Source organism: Oncorhynchus clarkii, chromosome 10, assembly GCF_045791955.1.
Source record: "Oncorhynchus clarkii lewisi isolate Uvic-CL-2024 chromosome 10, UVic_Ocla_1.0, whole genome shotgun sequence".
In the NCBI taxonomy this organism is placed as follows: Eukaryota; Metazoa; Chordata; class Actinopteri; order Salmoniformes; family Salmonidae; genus Oncorhynchus; species Oncorhynchus clarkii.
Genome location: NC_092156.1, coordinates 11076856 through 11096248, shown reverse-complemented (window position 1 = coordinate 11096248; position 19393 = coordinate 11076856).

The following is a 19393-nucleotide window of genomic DNA, read 5'->3' as shown; positions in this document are numbered from 1 at the left end:
AGTAAAATCCAAGCTCCTTTAATTTCAAGCCTACTGGCATTAATTATACTGACAGTGACTGTTTTCTGAATTGCTAGCTGAATAGAGGGGGTGGGGGGGGGGGGGGGGGGGGGGTCATAGCCAGAATCATTGTGTCACCCGAACCCAGAACCACAAGGGGGGAAAAGGGGGCATTGCTCCCTCAGTTGAAACTTATGCCTTCTCAGTTTTAGTTGTATGTCCCTGTGGGAAAATAAATATCTGGATCGTTACAATTGCGGTTTTGTGTCTAATGTGTCCTGTGCCGCTTGTGAGTGTAGTAGAGGGAAATATACATGTTTCTGACAGTCATAGCTTTCAGGCATGTTGTAATAGCTAATAGCCCCAACCGTTCAAAAGCTAGGACCGAATTTGAAGGAAGAAAACAGAAACCAATCCGTTTCTCACAACCGCTATAATAGCGCATATCGGGTGGCCTCGAGCGGAGAAGGAAGGCAATATAACAGCAATGTATGTATTATTAAACAAATAAGTCTGCCACTGCCTGAGGAATGGAATGGCACAATGACTTATATTTTCATTGTCAAAAGAGCCTTGCTTTAGTGAGTAGGGCGCTGTCCATGGTGCTGATACAGCGCAGCAGAGATGCAGATTTCCCGTCAACCTGTCACTTCTGTATTTGAACTTTTATGTTTATTGTGGTACATTGTGATATAAGCAGAATTGAGGGTTTGGCCGGGGTAGGCCGCCATTGTAAATAAGAATTTGTTCTTAACTGACTTGCCTAATTTATCACGAATCAAGGTAAGACCCAAGTGCAGACAGTGTGAAGTAACAATGTTTATTGTAACACCAGGGGCAGACAAACGACAGGTCAAGGCAGGCAGGCTCAGGGTCAGGGACAGGCAGAGTTCAGTAATCCAGAGGTGGAGCAAAGGTACCGGACGGCAGGCAGGCAGGCTCAGGGTCAATAATCTGGAGGTGGGACAAAGGAACAGAATGGCAGGCAGGCTCAGGGTCCTGGACAGGCAGAGTGGGCATGCAGCTTGTCCTTATGAGTTTGGTTTCTTGGCATTGTATTGTAAAGACATCAGAGGGAAACAATGGAGGTGACAATTTCACACATCTAATGATTGTTGCTGAGGCTTGTTCGAACACCTGGTGACACAAACCTGACGAAATGGTTATACTGTATATATATATATATATATATATATATATATATATATATATATATATATATATATATATATATATATACAGTACTAGTCAAAAAGTTAGGACGCACCTACTCATTCAAGGGTTTTTCTATATTTTTTACTATTTTCTACATTGTAGAATAATAGTGAAGACATCAAAACTATGAAATAACACATATGGAATCATGTAGTAACCAAAAAAGTGTTAAACAAATCAAAATAGATTTTATATTTGAGATTCTTCAAAGTAGCCACCCTTTACCTTGATGACAGCTTTGCACACATAAGCATTTATTTGGGCTGCAATTTCTGAGGCTGGTAACTTCAATGAATGTATCTTCTGCAGCAGAGGTAATTCTGGGTATTTTTTTCCTGTGGCGGTCCTCATGAGTGCCAGTTTCATCACAGCGCTTGATGGTGGTTTTTGCTGTCAGAGGAATATAATAACATACATAGGAAAGTATATATATATATATATATATATATATATATATATATATATATATATATATATATATATATATATATGAATTATAAATGAAAAGCTGAAATGTCTTGAGTCAGTCAACTCTTTGTTATGGCAGTTCTAAATAATTTCAGGAGAAAATAATTGCTTAACAAGTTACATAATAAGTTTCATGGACTCAATATGTGTCCAATAATGTTTAACATGCTTTTTGAATGACTACCTCATCTCTGTACCCCACACATACAGTTAGTTATCTGTAAGGTTCCTCAGCAGAGTAGTGAATTTCAAACAGAGATTCAACCACAAAAACCAGGGAAGTCTTCTGTAGGGAAAAACCAGGGAAGTCTTCCAATGCCCAGCAAAGCAGACATTGAATACTATCGATACACTTCGGATGGTGCATCGATACACCAAGTCACTACACAGATACATGTGTCCTTCCTAACTCATTTGGTGGAAAGAAAGGAAACCACTCAGGGATTTTACCATGAGGCCAAAGGTGACTTTAAAACAGTTAAACAGTTAACAGAGTTTAATGACTGGGATAGGAGAAAACTGAATATGGCTTAACATTATTGTAGTTACTCCACAATACTAACTAATTGACAGATTGAAAAAAATAGGCCTGTACAGAAAACAAATATTCCAAAACATGCATCCTGTTTGCAACATGGCACTAAAGTAATACTGCAAAAAATGTGGCAAAGAAATTAACATTTTGTCCTGAATATAAAGTGTTATGTTTGGGGCAAATCCAATACAAGACATCACTGAGTACCACTCTCCATATTTTCAAGCAGAGTGGTGGCTGCATCATGTTAAGGGGGAGTTTGGGGAGATTTTCAGGATAAAAATAAATAAATATAATGGAGCTAAGCACAGGCAAAGTCCTAGAGAAAAACCTGGTTGCTTTCCACCAGACACTGGGAAATTAATTCACCTTTCAGCAGGACAATAAACTTAAACACAAGGCCAAATCTACACTGGACTTTCTTACCAAGAAGACAGTGAATGTTCCTGAGTGACTGAGTTACAGTTTTGACTTAAATCTACTTGAAAATCTATGGCAAGATGTGAAAATGCTTGTCTAGCATTGATCAACAAACAATTTGACAGAGCTTGAAGATTTTTGTAAAAAAATATGGGCAAATGTTGCATAATCCAGTTGTGGAAAGCTCTTAGAGAAAGACTCACAGCTGTAAAGACTCACAGCTGTAATCGCTGCCAAAGGTGCTTCTACAAAGTATTTACTCAGGGGTGTGAAAACGTATGTACATTAGACATTTCTGCATTTAAATGGGCAGGTATTTAAAAAAAAAAAAATTGAACAACTACATCACATTAGTCAGACATCAAACAGACATCCAGAGTGACACACAGAAGCAACCAGGGTTGCTCAAGGGGACTTCGAAAGATCTCCCACAAGGTCAAAAACTGGGACCCGAACCAGCGATCAATCGGCCACTGGCCCAAGCTCCCAACCGCCAGGCCACCAGCCCTACAAGATTAGATTGGATCTCTCAACAGTACTATTTCTAGGGTCAATTTTAGATCAATGTTATGCATTTTCAGCCATTCCTGAACCTGAGACCAGAAACAGGCTACCTGAGGGCAATACCAAAACAAATGGTCTATTGATTCTGTATTCTTGCAACAAAATCGGCAGAGCTGCAATGTCTGTATGCCCCAAATATTCAACATTTTGTTGGTGGCAAGAATTCTATGTAATCATTTTAGCTGAAAAGCACAAAGTCTTGAATCTTGCGTCGTTTTATGTATCAACTCATACACCCTGTACAATGGAATCGGTACATCAACAATCTCTTTCCATATATTTTGCAATCTGTATGGCAGAGCTGTCAACATCCTGGTTCTCCAATGAAACTGGTATACTTTCCTATTGATGTTATTATATTCCTCTGACAGTTTTGATCCTTTATATTGGGCAGACAGACCAGTTCCCTACCTCCTCCTGTTGCCACTTGTCTCCTCCAGTTTTGATCCTTTATATTGGGCAGACAGACCAGTTCCCTACCTCCTCCTGTTGCCACCTGTCTCCTCCAGTTTTGATCCTTTATATTGGGCAGACAGACCAGTTCCCTACCTCCTCCTGTTGCCACCTGTCTCCTCCAGTTTTGATCCTTTATATTGGGCAGACAGACCAGTTCCCTACCTCCTCCTGTTGCCACCTGTCTCCTCCAGTTTTGATCCTTTATATTGGGCAGACAGACCAGTTCCCTACCTCCTCCTGCTGCCACCTGTCTCCTCCAGTTTTGATCCTTTATATTGGGCAGACAGACCAGTTCCCTACCTCCTCCTGCTGCCACCTGTCTCCTCCAGTTTTGATCCTTTATATTGGGCAGACAGACCAGTTCCCTACCTCCTCCTGCTGCCACTTGCCTCCTCCAGTTTTGATACTTTATATTGGGCAGACAGACCAGTTCCCTACCTCCTCCTGCTGCCACTTGCCTCCTCCAGTTTTGATACTTTATATTGGGCAGACAGACCAGTTCCCTACCTCCTCCTGCTGCCACTTGCCTCCTCCATTTTTGGGGTAATGCTGTAATCAATTGGTTGTAATCTTGGATTGAGCAGATCTTCCCATGCTATTCTGATAACTCCATGCAATACATAGCTCTACCATTCCAATTTACAATATCATTTAATTAAAAACAAAATACCCTTTCCCATAAATACAGTGTCAGAATCTCCCTAGGAGAGGTGGGTGTGTAGTCTGGCGCAGGAGAGCAAGAATATCCAAGAAGGGCGTTTTATTACTTTCCACCAACACAACAGGTACAGGACCACAAACATAGCCACAAGAACACAGTCTAGTAAACAAAATGGAGGAAACATTCCTCTGCTAAACTAACGTGCGGGCAAAACCGTCCCTTGAAAATTCCCCATGCTAAACAGTAAAAAAACGCAACCCAAGCCAACGACAGTAATACAAACAATCCCGCACAAAACCTAGCGGGTAGGGCGAGATTAAATACCCCACTGATTAACTAAACTAGACACAGGTGAACACAAGACAGACAAAACCAAACAGAAAAGGAAAAGGGATAAGGTGCCAGCTAGTAGTCCGGCGACGACAACCGCAGAGCGCCGCCCGAACAGGGACAGGAGCCACCTTCGGTGGAAGTCGTGACATACAGGTCTCTCAAGTAAAAAGTTTGGATAAGTGAAGCTTGTAGAGAGAGGTTTAGTGCTTTTATATGTAATAATGTCAACCTACTCAATTCATATTCATTATATAGATACAGTAGGCACACTTTATCTTGTCTGGTTTAGCATCCCAGATAAAGCGAAATATTTTTTGCTCATATGATTTGAAAAACGAATCATCAGGAGTAGGCAGCGCCATAAGTAAGTGAGTAAACTGAGATATAACTAAGGAGTTAATCAGGGCAATTTTTCCATAAATAGATAGGTATTTACCTCTCCATAGTTGCAGGATCTTGTCTAAGTTTTCTATTGAAATTCATTGTGGAGAGCTCATTTATATCATTTGTGATATGTATACCAAGTACTGTATGCCTTCTTCACCATCAGCTCATTTTATAGGTAAACTGCAGGGTAGTGTAAAAGTTGTATTTTTTAAAGATCCAATACTTAATATTGTACACTTATCATAATTAAGTTTTGGTCCAGAGAGTCAAAAAAAAGTTATCTAGATCTTCAATGAGACATTGCGGTCCTAATGTAAAACTTGATTCATCGGCATACATGGACATTTTTGTTTTTAATCCTTGTATTTCTAATCCTGTTGTTATTTGATCTGATTTTAACAGCTAGCATTTCGATGGCCATAACGAATAGATATGGTGACAGTGGACAACCTTGTTTAACTCCTCTTGACAATTCAAAACTCTCTGAGAATTAGTCGCTATTTACTATTTTACACCGAACTTAAGTCTTGGTTGAATCTTTACTATGTGCATTTCAGTCATCATGCACTGTTGGAATTAAGATTTCTAAAGACTTTTCCAAAAAGCCTTCCCAGTTAAATATTGACAATTGACAATGATATCATGATGATTTGTATCAATCAGGATGGCATTTGTTTTACAAACTCTGCCATCACACTGTAGGCCTACATTGTAGTACAGAAACACTGCTATCCAAATGGTATCTTACTAGCTACACAATTGAATTAAAGAGCAACTACAAACTCCCCCAAATATTTAGTTTTTCCAGACCAACATTTTTTGAGAGAGTCAAAACTTTAAAAAAAAACCTATAGGACAACTCAAACATTAGGAAAACAGCATTTTTCACACAGGGCACCTTTCCTTCTGGCCATTTGGAAAAACATTTGCAAAATTAGAGTATACCTACTTCTCCAGGCACCACTACACCACTGGGAATCAGTTATCCCAAGTTTTTATTTATTTAACTAGGCAAGTCAGTTTAGAACACATTTTTATTTACAATGACGGCCTACACCGTATGACACTGGGCCAATTGTGCACTACCCTACGGGACTCCCAATCATGGCCAAATGTGATACAGCCTCTAGCACTGAGATGCATTGCCTTAGATCGCTGCACCACTTGGGAGTTGAACTCAGAGTTGACCAAAGTTACCTCGGTAACTCAAACACCTCTTCCCCCTCAGGAGGTTAAAAAAGTTTGGCATGAGCACTCAAATCTTCAAAAAGTTCTACAGCTGCATCATTGAGAACATCTTGACTGGTTGCATCACTGCTTGGAATGGCATCAGCATCGCAGAAACAGTACATCAAGTCTGACACCAATGGGCTCTTGAACAGGTTCTAGCCCCAAGCCATAAGACTGCTAAATAGCTAACAAAATGTCTACACAGACTATCTGAGTTGACCCTTGTATTTATTTCACAGGACTAGACACACTCACGCACACTGACACTCCAACACACACATAGCATGCATAAACATTGTACTGACTTTAAACACACGCACACACTCAAGTACAATCTTCATTTACGCTGCTGCTACTCTGTTTATCATACATCCAGATGCCTAGTCATCTTACCCCTATACATATCTACCTCTATCACTCCAGTATCCCTGCACCTTATGGTATTGGAACTAAGCCTATATATAGTATGCTTATACATATCTACCTCTACCTCCGCAGTATCCCTGCACCTTATGGTATTGGAACTGAGCCTGTATATATACAGTATAGCTTCTTACTTACTTGTGTTCTTCTTATTTCTATTTATTGTGTGTTTTTGTTCTACCTTGTGTTATCTTTAGTGTTACATTGATATTGATTACTGCATTGTTGGGTTTAGAGCTGGAAAGAAAGGCATTTCACTGTACTTGTGCACTTGACATTTAAACTTGAAACTTGAAAACCAGATTCGTAGTATAGGGCTCTTGGTTTAGTTGGCAGAATGCTAATCAAGGAAGAGTCTCTCTATTGCTACTGAAGCTGCTGCTGTATAGGTAGCTGTAGGAGAGTTAAAACTGCTGTGAATACCACCATGCATTGGCAACATCAGTGTACTGTGCACTACAAAGACCATTACGCTCAGAGACTGAGAGAGACATGAGAGAATGTGCCTACACATTTAATGAGCTAGTGTAGTTTAGTGGGCTCCTTTCACACGAATTGCAATGCCAATATTTTATTTCAAACTAATGGGATGGTGGATGTCACATGAGTGCTGCAACACTGAAGAGCCTCCGTTAGAGAAAGGAGTATTAATTTCTGCATCAGAAATTGTTATCCTCGGGCCCCAAGAGTGCTGCATGTCGAGGGTTCATTGCTTCCGAGGTAGGGTGAAATCATACATCTGATAGCACTCAGAGAAAATAAATCATCTCCAACAACCGTGGAAATCTTCTTCACAAATACCACACAAAGGTATAACAGTGCTTTCAGTTTCCATACAATGTTCTCTCTTTCTCTCTCAATAAATCACACAATGTGGCATACTTCACATAGAGCACTGAGTGGTATTTATTTAGTTCTGTGGCCAGACACAGTAGATGGGAATGGATTTTGACACTTGCAGTGTGGGTGAAAGCCAGCCCATCTGTGATGAAGACAGAGTTGTCGTTCTCCCATCAGTTCCAATCGGAGCTATAAAGTGCGATGAATATGGAAACCTCAAGAAACATTTTCTCGGTAGAAAAACCACAAAGGACATTGAATATATAATTTAAATCATCCTGTAATGTTGTGACAGCTAGCCCGTGGGGATGTCCATCCATAGAGGGTGTGTGAAGAGGGTGTGTGCTGTGTTGAGAACACTGTCATATAAGATATACAGCAGATAAAGCCCACGTTAGGGCAAATTCCATGCCTGCTCTTATGTATTTGAAAGATCAACATACTGTCCTAAAACATGCTTTGCTCTAGTTCCAAGAATCTACCCTTAAAGATTGAGTGTGTTTTTCCCTAGACAGTGTAAGAGTTAATACATAACATCGAGGGATATATGGTGCCTTGGTAAAGTTTTCAGACTGTTTCCACATTTTGTTTCGTTACAGCTTTATTCTAAAATCTACACACAATACCCCATAATGACAAATACAAAACATATGTGATTTTTTTTTTGCAAATGTATTTCAAAAATGAAAAACTGAAATATCACATTTACATAAGTAGTCAGACCCTCTACCCTGTACTTACTTGAAGCACCTTTAGCAGTGATTACAGCCTTGAGTCTTCTTGCATATGACGCTACAAGCTTGGCACACCTGTATTTGGGGAGTTTCTCCCATTCTTCTCCCCAGATCCTCTCAGGTTGGATGGGGATTTTTCAGGTCTCTCTAGATATGTTAGATCAATCGGGTTCAAGTCCGGACTCTGGCTGGGCCATTCAAGGACATTCAGAGACTTGTCCCAAAGCCACTCATGCATTGTCTTGGTTGTGTGCTTAGGGTCATTGTCCTGTTGGAAAGTGAACCTTCACAGCAGTCTGAGGTCCTAAGCGCTCAGAAGCAGATTTTCATCAAGGATCTCTGCGTACTTTGCTCCGTTCATCTTTGCCCCGATCCTGACTATTCTCGCAGTCCCTGCCCCTGAAAAACATCCCCACAGCATGATGTTGCCACCACCATGCTTCACCATAGTTTCCTCCAGATGTGACTCTTGGCATTCAGGCCAAAGAGTTCAATCTTGGTTTCATCAGACCAGAGAATCTTGTTTCTCATGGTTTGAGTCTTTAGGTGCCTTTTGGCAAAGTTTTGGCTATCATGTGCCTTTTACTGAGGAGTGGCTTCCGTCTGTTTTCTCTACAACAAAGGCCTGATTAGTGGAGTGCTGCAGAGATGGTTGTCCTTCTGGAAGATTCTCCCATCTCCACGGAAGAACTCTGGAGCTTTTTCAGAGTGACCATCAGGTTCTTGGTCACCTCCCTAACCAAGGCCCCTCTCCCCAGATTTCTCAGTTTGGCTGAGCGACCAGCACTAGGAAGGGTCTTGGTGGTTCCAAAATCTTCCATTTAAAAATTCAATCAAGTTGTAGATACAGCTCAAGGATGTATCCGAGCTACATTTTTAGTCTCATAGCAAATACATATTTATTTATTTTTTATACATTTGCAAAAATGTCTAAAAACCTGTTTTCACTTTCTCATTATTATTGTGTGTAGACTGCTGAAGAAAAAGGTTAATTGAATCCATTTTAGAAAAAGTCGTAACAAAATGTAACGTAACAAAATGTAACGTAACAAAATGTAACGTAACAAAATGTGGAAAAAGTCAAGGGGTCTGAATACTTTCCAAAGGCACTGTAATACTGAACAGCTGGAGTTGTGATGAAATGGGGTATGGTCCAGCCTCTCACAGATCAAAAGGTTTCAGCCAGTTTCAGCCGTAGGTGTCAAGAGGTCACGACGAGCCAGGTAGAGGGGATGGAGGGGAGAGAGATGGAAATAGAGGTGGATGACCTGGAGAGGAGGGGTGGGAGTGGCAGGAGGTATACTGTAATAGAGGTTTTAGCCAGGGTCGTACACTCTGTCCCTTTGTACGTGACACCAAATCACCATCAAGCTGAAATCCACATAAACCTTATTAATTTTCAGTTTTTATAATCTGGGTTTAATCTCACTATGGAATAATGTCACAGGTTATCTACATTTGTATAAAGACAACAGCAAGCTGACCTCCACCAGCTGAGAGCCGAGAGAATAACAGGGTAGGACTTTATATCAACACCTTGTAATAAAGCATTTATTTAATGGATTAATAAATAGTTTATTCATAATTTATTAATCATTACTCCCATATCTGTTAATGTTAGTAAGCTAGTTATTTACACATTTATAAACAACTTTTAAAGCATTTAAATAATGATTGCTATTCCTTCATAAGGTGTTTAATATAGGACCTTATAAACCTTTTACCAATCATTAGTGTAGTATTTTTATGTGGCCTCATCGAAAGAGGGATCTTTATACTTTATAACTACACCACATATTCAAAAGTATGTGGACACCCCTTCAAATTAGTGGATTTGGCTATTTCAGCCATACCCATTGCTGACAGATGTATAAAATCAAGCACACATCCATGCAATCTCCATAGAAAAACATTGGCAGTAGAATGGCCCCAATGCATAGTGCCAACTGTAAAGTTTGGTGGAGGATGAATAATGGTCTGGGGTTGTTTTTCATGGTTCGGGCTAGGCCCCTTAGTTCCAGTGAAGGTTAAATCATAACTCTCTACAGCAGACAATGACATTCTAGATGATTCTGTAATTCCAACTTTGTGGCAACAGTTTGGGGAAGGCCCTTTCCTATTTCAGTATGACAATGCCCCCGTGTACAAAGTGAGGTCCATACAGAAATGGTTTGTCGGTGTGGAAGAACTTGACTGGCCTGCACAGAGTCCTGACTTCAACCCCATTGAACACCTTTGGGATATCAGTGCCCGACCTCACTAATGCTCTTGTGGCTGAATGGAAGTAAGTCCCCCCAGCAATGTTCCAACTTCTAGTGGAAAGCCTTTCCAAAAGATTGGAGGCTGTTATGGCAGCAAAGCGGGACAAACTCCATATTAATGTTCATGATTTTGGAATGAGATGTTCGACGAGTGTAATTCCTCACAAAAAGATGGATATGCCATTGGTAGACATTCCAACAGAACCTGATGCTCTTTAAGGTCTCAAAATGGCCCCTAGAACATCAATGGTTAAACAATAGGCACACAATACAGTGGATATTTAAGAAAATATATTGACAATTTTATTCAAAAACATTCACACTAGTAATAGTGTGTGATGTGTAATTTCAGACACACTCTATGCTGAGTAATGTTTATTCGTCTGAAAATGCTAACATTAGCCTTTCTTGCCCGTGACTTTTCTACCTAAACCAAGGTGTGGATTGCAGTCACTCATTAGAGCAGTCTATAGTGATAAGGAAGCAAATAGGTCACACTTTATATGGATAGTCCAGATAGTCCATCTGTAGAAGCTCTAGAGATGGTCATACTATCAACAAGCTATCTGTAGATAAGCAACTGCTAGGTTTAGAAGGGTTAGGGGGTTAAAACCTCTCTGGGACAGGCCAATATCCAGGGAAAATGCAGAGCGCCAAATTCTAATAAAATACTATAAAAATCAAACATTCATTAAGTCACACATGTAAAATACCAAATTAAAGCTACACTTGTTGTGAATCCTGCCAACTTGTCAGATTTCAAAAAGGCTTTTCGGCGAAAGCATAAGATGCTATTATCTGTTGATAGCACAACAGTAAACAATGAGAGAGTAGCATATTTCAACCCTGCAGGCGAGACACAAAACGCAGAAATAAAATATAATTCATGCCTTACCTTTGACAAGCTTCTTCTGTTGGCACTTCAATATGTCCCATAAACATCCATATGGTCCTTTTGTTCGATTAATTCCATCCATATATATCCAAAATGTCAATTTATTTTGCGCGTTTGGTCCAGAAAAACACTGGTTCCAACTTGACCATGTCACTACAAAATATCTCAAAAGTTACCTGTAAACTTTGCCAAAACATTTCAAACTACTTTTGTAATACAACTTTAGGTATTTATAAACTTAAATAATCGATAAAATTGAAGACGGGATGATCTGTGTTCAATACAGGAAGACAACAAATTCAAGCATGCTTTCTGGTCTTGCGCAACTATCAAACAGTACACATGATGTGACACTTGTTCAAGATGGCCGTACTTCTTCATTACACAAAGGAATAACCTCAACCAATTTCTAAAGACTGGTGACATCCAGTGGAAACGGTAGGAACTGCAAACAAGTCCCTTAGAAATCTGGTTTCCCAATGAAACCTCGTTGAATAGACAGTGACCTAAAAAAAAAACATCTGAATGATTTGTCCTCTGGGTTTTGCCTGCTACATAGGTTCTGTTATACTCACAGACATTATTCAAACAGTTTTAGAAACTTCAGAGTGGTTACTATCCAAATACACTAATGATATGCATATCTTATATTCTGGGGATGAGTAGCAGGAAGTTGAATTTGGGCACGCTATTTATCCAAAAGTGAAAATGCTGCCCCCTATCCCGAAGAAGTTTTAAAGGCTCAGTAAAAGTTATTCCGAACAAAGCAAAATGTGAAAATAGCCTTACAAAACTGAAACACTGGAAGCATTTAAAGGTTACACATGTAAGATTTTTTACCTGCAAATCAAAGAAACTTTTATTTGTCACATGCGCCAAATACAACAGGGGGGTGAATATAAATAGTCCGGGTGGACATTTGATTAATTGTTCAGCAATTGGGGCAGCAGGCGGTTAGAGTGGTTAGAGCGTTGGACAAGTAACCGAAAAGTTGCAAGATCGAATTCCCGACCTGACAATATTAAAATCAGTTGCCTTTGAACAAGACAGTTAACCCACTGTTCATAGGCTGTAATTGAAAATAAGAATTTGTTTTTAACTGACTTGCCTATCTAAATAAAGGTTAAATAAAATAAAAAATCTTATGGCTTGGGGGTAGAAGCTGTTAAGGAGCCTTTTGGACCTAGACTTGGCGCTACGGTACCACTTGCCGTGCAGTAGCAGAGAGAACAGTCTAGGACATGGGTGACTGGAGTCTTTGACATTTCTGGAGTAACAACAACTGGAGTAACATGTATACCTCAGTCACATATCAGTAGTAATTGTTGGTAACACTTTACACACTTAATGATTTGTGAAATCTGTTGTGAAATGTATTGTAATATTAATTTTTTTAACCCCAGGAAGAGTAGCTGCTGCCTTGGCTGGAACTAATGGGGATCCATAATAAACCCCAGGAAGAGTAGCTGCTGCCTTGGCTGGAACTAATGGGGATCCATAATAAACCCCAGGAAGAGTAGCTACTGCCTTGGCTGGAACTAATGGGGATCCATAATAAACCCCAGGAAGAGTAGCTGCTGCCTTGGCTGGAACTAATGGGGATCCATAATAAAATCAAATACTGAAGGATAATGAAGGAATAGAAATCCACTAGAGAAAATTTGGTAAAACTTAAATCAGTTTTACCAAATTTCTGTCAGCATGTTAAATGTCCAACCAGAGGGGAAAAAAATTGTACCACCTTTACTCCACACACAGAGACGCATACAAAGCTCTCCCTCACCCTCCATTTAGCAAATCTGACCATAATTCTATCCCCCGGATTCCTGCTTACAAGCTAAAATTAAAGCAGGAAGCACCAGTGACTGGATCAATAAAAAAGTGGTCAGATGAAGGAGATGCTAAACTACAGGACTGTTTTGCTAGCACAGACTGGAATATGTTCCGGGATTCCTCCAATGGCATTGAGGAGTACACCACATCAGTCATTGGCTTCATCAATAAGTGCATCGATGACATCATCCCCACAGTAGCATTACGTACATACCCCAACCAGAAGCAGTGGATTACAGTCAACATCCGCACTGAGCTAAAGGGTAGAGCTGCCGCTTTCAAGGAGCGGGACTCAAACCCAGAAGCTTATAAGAAATCCCGCTATGCCCTGCGACGAACCATCAAACTTGCAAAGCGTCAATACAGGACTAAGATCGAATTCTACTACACCGGCTCTGACGCTCGTTGATGTGGCAGAGCTGGCAAACCATTACAGACGACAAATGGAAGCAAAGACGAGAGCTGCCCAGTGACACAAGCCTACCAGACGAGTAAACTACTTCTATGCTTGCTTCGATGCAAATGGCACTGAAACATGCATGAGAGCACCAGCTGTTCCGGAAGACTGTGTGAACACGCTCTCCGCAGACAATGTGAGTAAGACCTTTAAACAGGTCAACATTCACAAGGCAGCAGGGCTAGATGGATTACCAGGACGTGTACTGTGAGCATGACCAACTGGCAAGTTCAACCTCTCCCTGTCCGAGTCTGTAATACCAACATGTTTTAAGCAGACCAACATAGTGCCTGCGCCCAAGAACACTTAGGTAACCTGCCTAAATGACTACCGAACCATAGCACTCACGTCTGTAGCCATGAAGTGCTTTGAAAGGCTGGTCATGGCTCACATCAAACCCTAGACCCGCTCCAATTTGCTTACTGCCCAAACAGATCCACATATGATGCAATCTCTATTGCTCTCCACACTGCCCTTTCCCACCTGGACAAAAGGAACACCTATGTGAGAATGCTATTCATTGACTACAGCACAGCGTTCAACACCATGGTTCCCTCAATGCTCGTCAATAAGCTAAGGACCCTGGGACTAAACACCTCCCTCTGCAACTGGATCCTGGACTTCCTGACGGGCTGTCCCCAGGTGGTAAGGGTAGGTAACAACACATCCGCCATGCTGATCCTCAACACAGGGGCCCCTTAGGGGTGCGTGCTCAGCCCCCTCCTGTACTCCCTGTTCACTGATGACTGCATGGCCAGGCAAGACTCCAACATCATCATTCATTTTGCCGATGACACAACAGTGGTAGGCCTGATCACCGACAACAACGAGACAGCCTATAGGGAGGAGGTCAGAGACCTGGCCGTGTGGTGCCAGGACAACAACCTCTCCCTCAATGTGATCAAGACAAAGGAGATGATTGTGAACTACAGGAAAACGATGACTGGTGTCCAACAAACTAACAAGCACACCAAGAAAGTCGGGAAGAGGGCACGACAAAACATATTCCCCCTCAGGAGACTGAAAATATTTGGCATGAGTAATGATGAATAAATTATGAATAAACGATTTATTAATCCATTATAAATTATTCATCACAGGTTGTTATTATAAAGTGCTTGGTCAGCCACTCCCTCTAATTGAGTTGCATCCTGTGTGCAAGATCATATTCCCTAGAAATTAAACAGAGAATCATGGGTTGAAATGGGGGAAGGCTACAGTAGCAGATTATTTCATGAATATTACAGCTATATTAGACCCATTCTATATTCAGTTACCGGTAAAACCCCATTTGAAAAACTGAAAAGCCTATTATGCAGTCACCATAGTGCCATTGTCACCGGAAAGCACTGTGCTCTTAGATCCATTGAACTCTCCTAGGGAACAGAAGGAGGAAGCACATCTGTTTGTGCAGTTAGGACCACTCTCCATTCTAAATTCTCATTGGCCTTTTGCCTGTTGAATAATACAAGGAAAGGATAGCGTCCACAGTCTGAATTCTCAATATGTTATTGCCTTAATTTTGTATCAATTAAAACAATAGTTGTTTCTAACACTTTTACTTGACATCCAGTGTCATAACACATTATTACACGGTCATAACCTTGTCATAATATGTCATAACAGCTGACATAACTTCTCGTAACCTGTCATAATATGGTCATAACACTGTCATGGCCCATTTATTTACACCTGTGTTGACATATATTGTGTTATTTTATGGCTGGTTATGACTTTATACACTTTATGACACTGTCAAGAAGCATTATGACCATCATAATCATATAAGCCAGATGGGCCTATCACATACAGGCCCTTGTATCTGTCATCAGTCAAAAAGAGGGTGCCTTGACCTGCTCCTGAAAACCTCTCCTGCATTCATCCCAGTCATCAGCAACAGAGCATTGGTGTAGGTGCATGTCTGACATCAACGTGTGTGCAATTACAATGATCATTTAACATGGTCAATTAAAAAATATATACAGCGCCTTCGGAAAGCATTCAGACCCCTTGACTTTTTCCACATTTTTGATATGTTACAGAAAAATCCTCAGCAATTTACACACAATACCCCATAATAACAAAGCGAAAAAACGGATTTTTAGAAATCTTAGTAAATGTATATATATATATTTTTTAAATGTACATAAGTATTCAGACCCTTTGCTATGAGACACGAAATCAAGGTCAGGTGCATCCTGTTTCCATTGATCATCCTTTAGATGTTTCTACAACTTGATTGGAGCCCACCTGTGGTAAATTCTATTGATTGGACATGATTTGGAAAGGCACACACCTGTCTATATATGGTCCCACAGTTCACAGTGCATGTCAGAGTAATAACCAAGCCATGGGGTTGAAGGAAGTGTCCGTAGAGCTCCGAGAGGCACAGATCTGGGGAAGGGTACCAAAACATTTCTGCTGCATTGAAGTTTGGAACCACCAAGACTCTTAGTAGAGCTGGCCGCCCAGGCCAACCGGTGCAATCGGGGGAGAGGGGCCTTTGTCGGGGAGGTGACCAAGAACCCTCTGTCACTCTGACAGAGCCATAGAGTTTCTCTGTGGAGATGGGAGAACCTTCCAGAAGGACAACCATCTCTGCAGTATTCCACCAATTAGGCCTTTATGGTAGAGTGGCCAGACGGAAGCCACTCCTCAGTAAAAGACACATGTCATTCCGCTTGTTTGCCAAAAGGCACCTAAAGACTCTCAGACCATGAGAAACAAGATTCTCTTGTCTGATGAAGCTCTTTGGAAGCTCTTTGAACTCTTTGGCCTGAATCTCAAGTGTCACGTCTGGAGGAAACATGGCACCATCCGTACGGTGAAGCATGGTGGTGGCAGCATCATGCTGTGGGTATGTTTTTCAGCGGCAGGGACTGCGAGACTAGTCAGGATCGAGGCAAAAATGAACGCCGCAATGTACAGAGAGGTCCTTGATGAAAACCTGCTTCAGACCTCTCAGGACCTCAGACTGGTGCAAAGGTTCACCTTCCAACAGGACAAATACCCTAAGCACACAGCCAAGACAACACAGTTGTGGCTTCAGGACAAGTCTCTGAATGTCCTTGAGTGGCCCAGCCAGAGCCCGGACTTGAACCCATTCAAACATCTCTGGAGATAAATTAAAATAGCTGTGCAGCGACGCTCCCCATCCAACCTGATAGAGCTGCAGAGAGGAATGGGAGAAACTCCTTAAATACAGGTTTGCCAAGCTTGTAGCGTCATACACAAGAAGACTCAAGGCTGTAATCACTGCCAAAGGTGTTTCAACAAAGTACTGAGTAAAGGGTCTGAATACTTATGTAAATGTGATATTTAATTTTTTTATTTGTTCAATACATTTGCTAAAATTTCTAAAAACTTTTTGTTTTGCTTTGTCGTTACGGGGAATTGTGTGTAGATTGATGAGGGGTAAAAAACTGATTTAATCCATTTTAGAATAAGGCTGTGAAGTAACAAAATGTGGAAATATTTAAGGGGTCTGACTACTTTCCGATGGCACTGTGTATTACATAAACATACTGTTGACACGTAGGCTATGGTGTAAATTAATGTTTTGCCTTGTGTAGTTTTGACAGTCTTATGTAGGTGTCATAACCAGACATAAAATAATGCAATATATGTCACAACAGGTCTAAATATGTGTGATAACAGTGACCATATTGTGACAGGGTATGTCAAGTTATGTCAGCTGTTATAAAGTGTTTCTAGATTTTACGACAACGGACAATAGGATGACTTATTTATTTGACAGATTATTGTCAATACAATGACAAAATGGCAAAATCAAGACTCAAGACTTTCAACAGATTCCTTGTAGTATTCAACAGGCAAAAAGCCAATGGGCTTAAGAATGGACAGCTGCCCTAGCTGCACAATCAGACATGCTTCCTCCTTCTGCTCCTGTGATCTTTGCTGCCACTTAAAAGCACATAAAAGCAGTTGATGGTATTATGTGGTCGAAATGGAGTACTTTCTCACTCAGTTCAGAGAACAGATAAATGTTGTCATTTTGGCAAGGTATTTCATCAAAGGGAATTCCCTTGGGGAGTAATGAGGTTTACACAAAGACACTGATGAACGTTTGTTATAAAACAATAACACAACTGCCAAACACAGCCTGATGTTTTGATTGATACACCCAAGTAACACCCAAAATCTATTCATGTCCACTAATGGAAAACGATTATGACAGAGCTTTTAATGGATGAACGTGTGACATGACATCATAAGGTCTAGCCAGCTATCACTGATGTCTTTGATCGACAGGTACAAAACAGTTGCCAACAGTTGCCAATTTGTACGTAAAACTTTATTACAGGCAATGTCAAAGCTAATTTTCATAGCTCATGGTAGTCATAAGCAGTTTGTGTTTGCAACAAGTAATGTCAATTTGCCAAACAGAAGCAAGTTGTGGGATAGCACTGTTGTCTGGCATGGCACTTGGCAATATATGATGGGTTTGTGCAAATAAAATCAAACCAAACACATTTTTTATTTAATCTTTACAGCAAAGGTCCCTTTGACTCAGTTTAAGGCCAGGAGTGACTACACACTCCTAACGTGCTTGATTACCTTTATTCCTACAGTGTGTCATAAAGAACAGTCATGTAAAATACATCTTTACTGCCCCATATTACTCTCTGGTATTCTGCTAGCAGGGTATTTGCATCTCTCTCTGTCTCTCTTCAATTAAATCCAAGGTGCTTTATTGGCATGGAAAACAAATGTTTACATTGCCAAAGCAAGTGAAATGGATATACAAAAGTGAAATAAACAATATAAAGTGAACAGAAAATGTTACACACACAAGTTCATATTATGTCTATAGATGTGCAAATAGTTAAAGTACAAAAGGGAAAATAAATAAATATGGGTTGTATTTACAATGGTGTACGTTCTTCACTGGTCACAAATCTTGCTGCTGTGATTGCGCACTGTGGTATTTCACCCAATAGATATGGGAGTTTATCAAAATTGGATTTGTTTCCGAATTCTTTGTGGGTCTGTGTAATCTGAGGGAAATATGTGTCTCTAACTCTCTCTCTCTCGCTCTCTCTGCCCCTTTCTCCCTCTCTCTCTCTCTCCCTCACTCACTCTCTCTCTCTTTCTCACTCCGTCTCAATCTGTGTGGCAGAGTGGTTGCTTTGGACATGTGAGGCTGAGACCTAAACTTGACCAAATTCAATTTAATGCCAGGATCATGGGAGTCACAGGCTCAGAGTGAAAATGAAATAGGTGACCTGAGGACTTGGCTTCAAACAGCCGTGACATACAGTATGTTATCTCTCCATTCCACATCCCTGACTTGCCCTTTAATATACACAGAGGGCTAATGTCAACAGTATGCATGTCAGTCTCTCTTGGCTCAAAGTAGAGGAGAGGTTGACTGCATCAATTCTTGCTTTTGAGAGAAATATTAATGTTGAAAATGCTAAATTGTCTGTATAATCAACTTACACATACCTCTGAGAGACATACAGTACCCACCCCAACAGAAATGCCACCAGGGGTCTCTTCACAGTCCCCAAATTCAGAATGAATTCAAGGCAACTCTATTATATAGAGCCCTGATCACATGGAACTCCCATCTCAAATTACTCAAGCAAACAGCTAAACTAGCTTAAAAAACAAACAAATAAAACAACATCTCACAGCACAACGGCTCTCCCCTATTG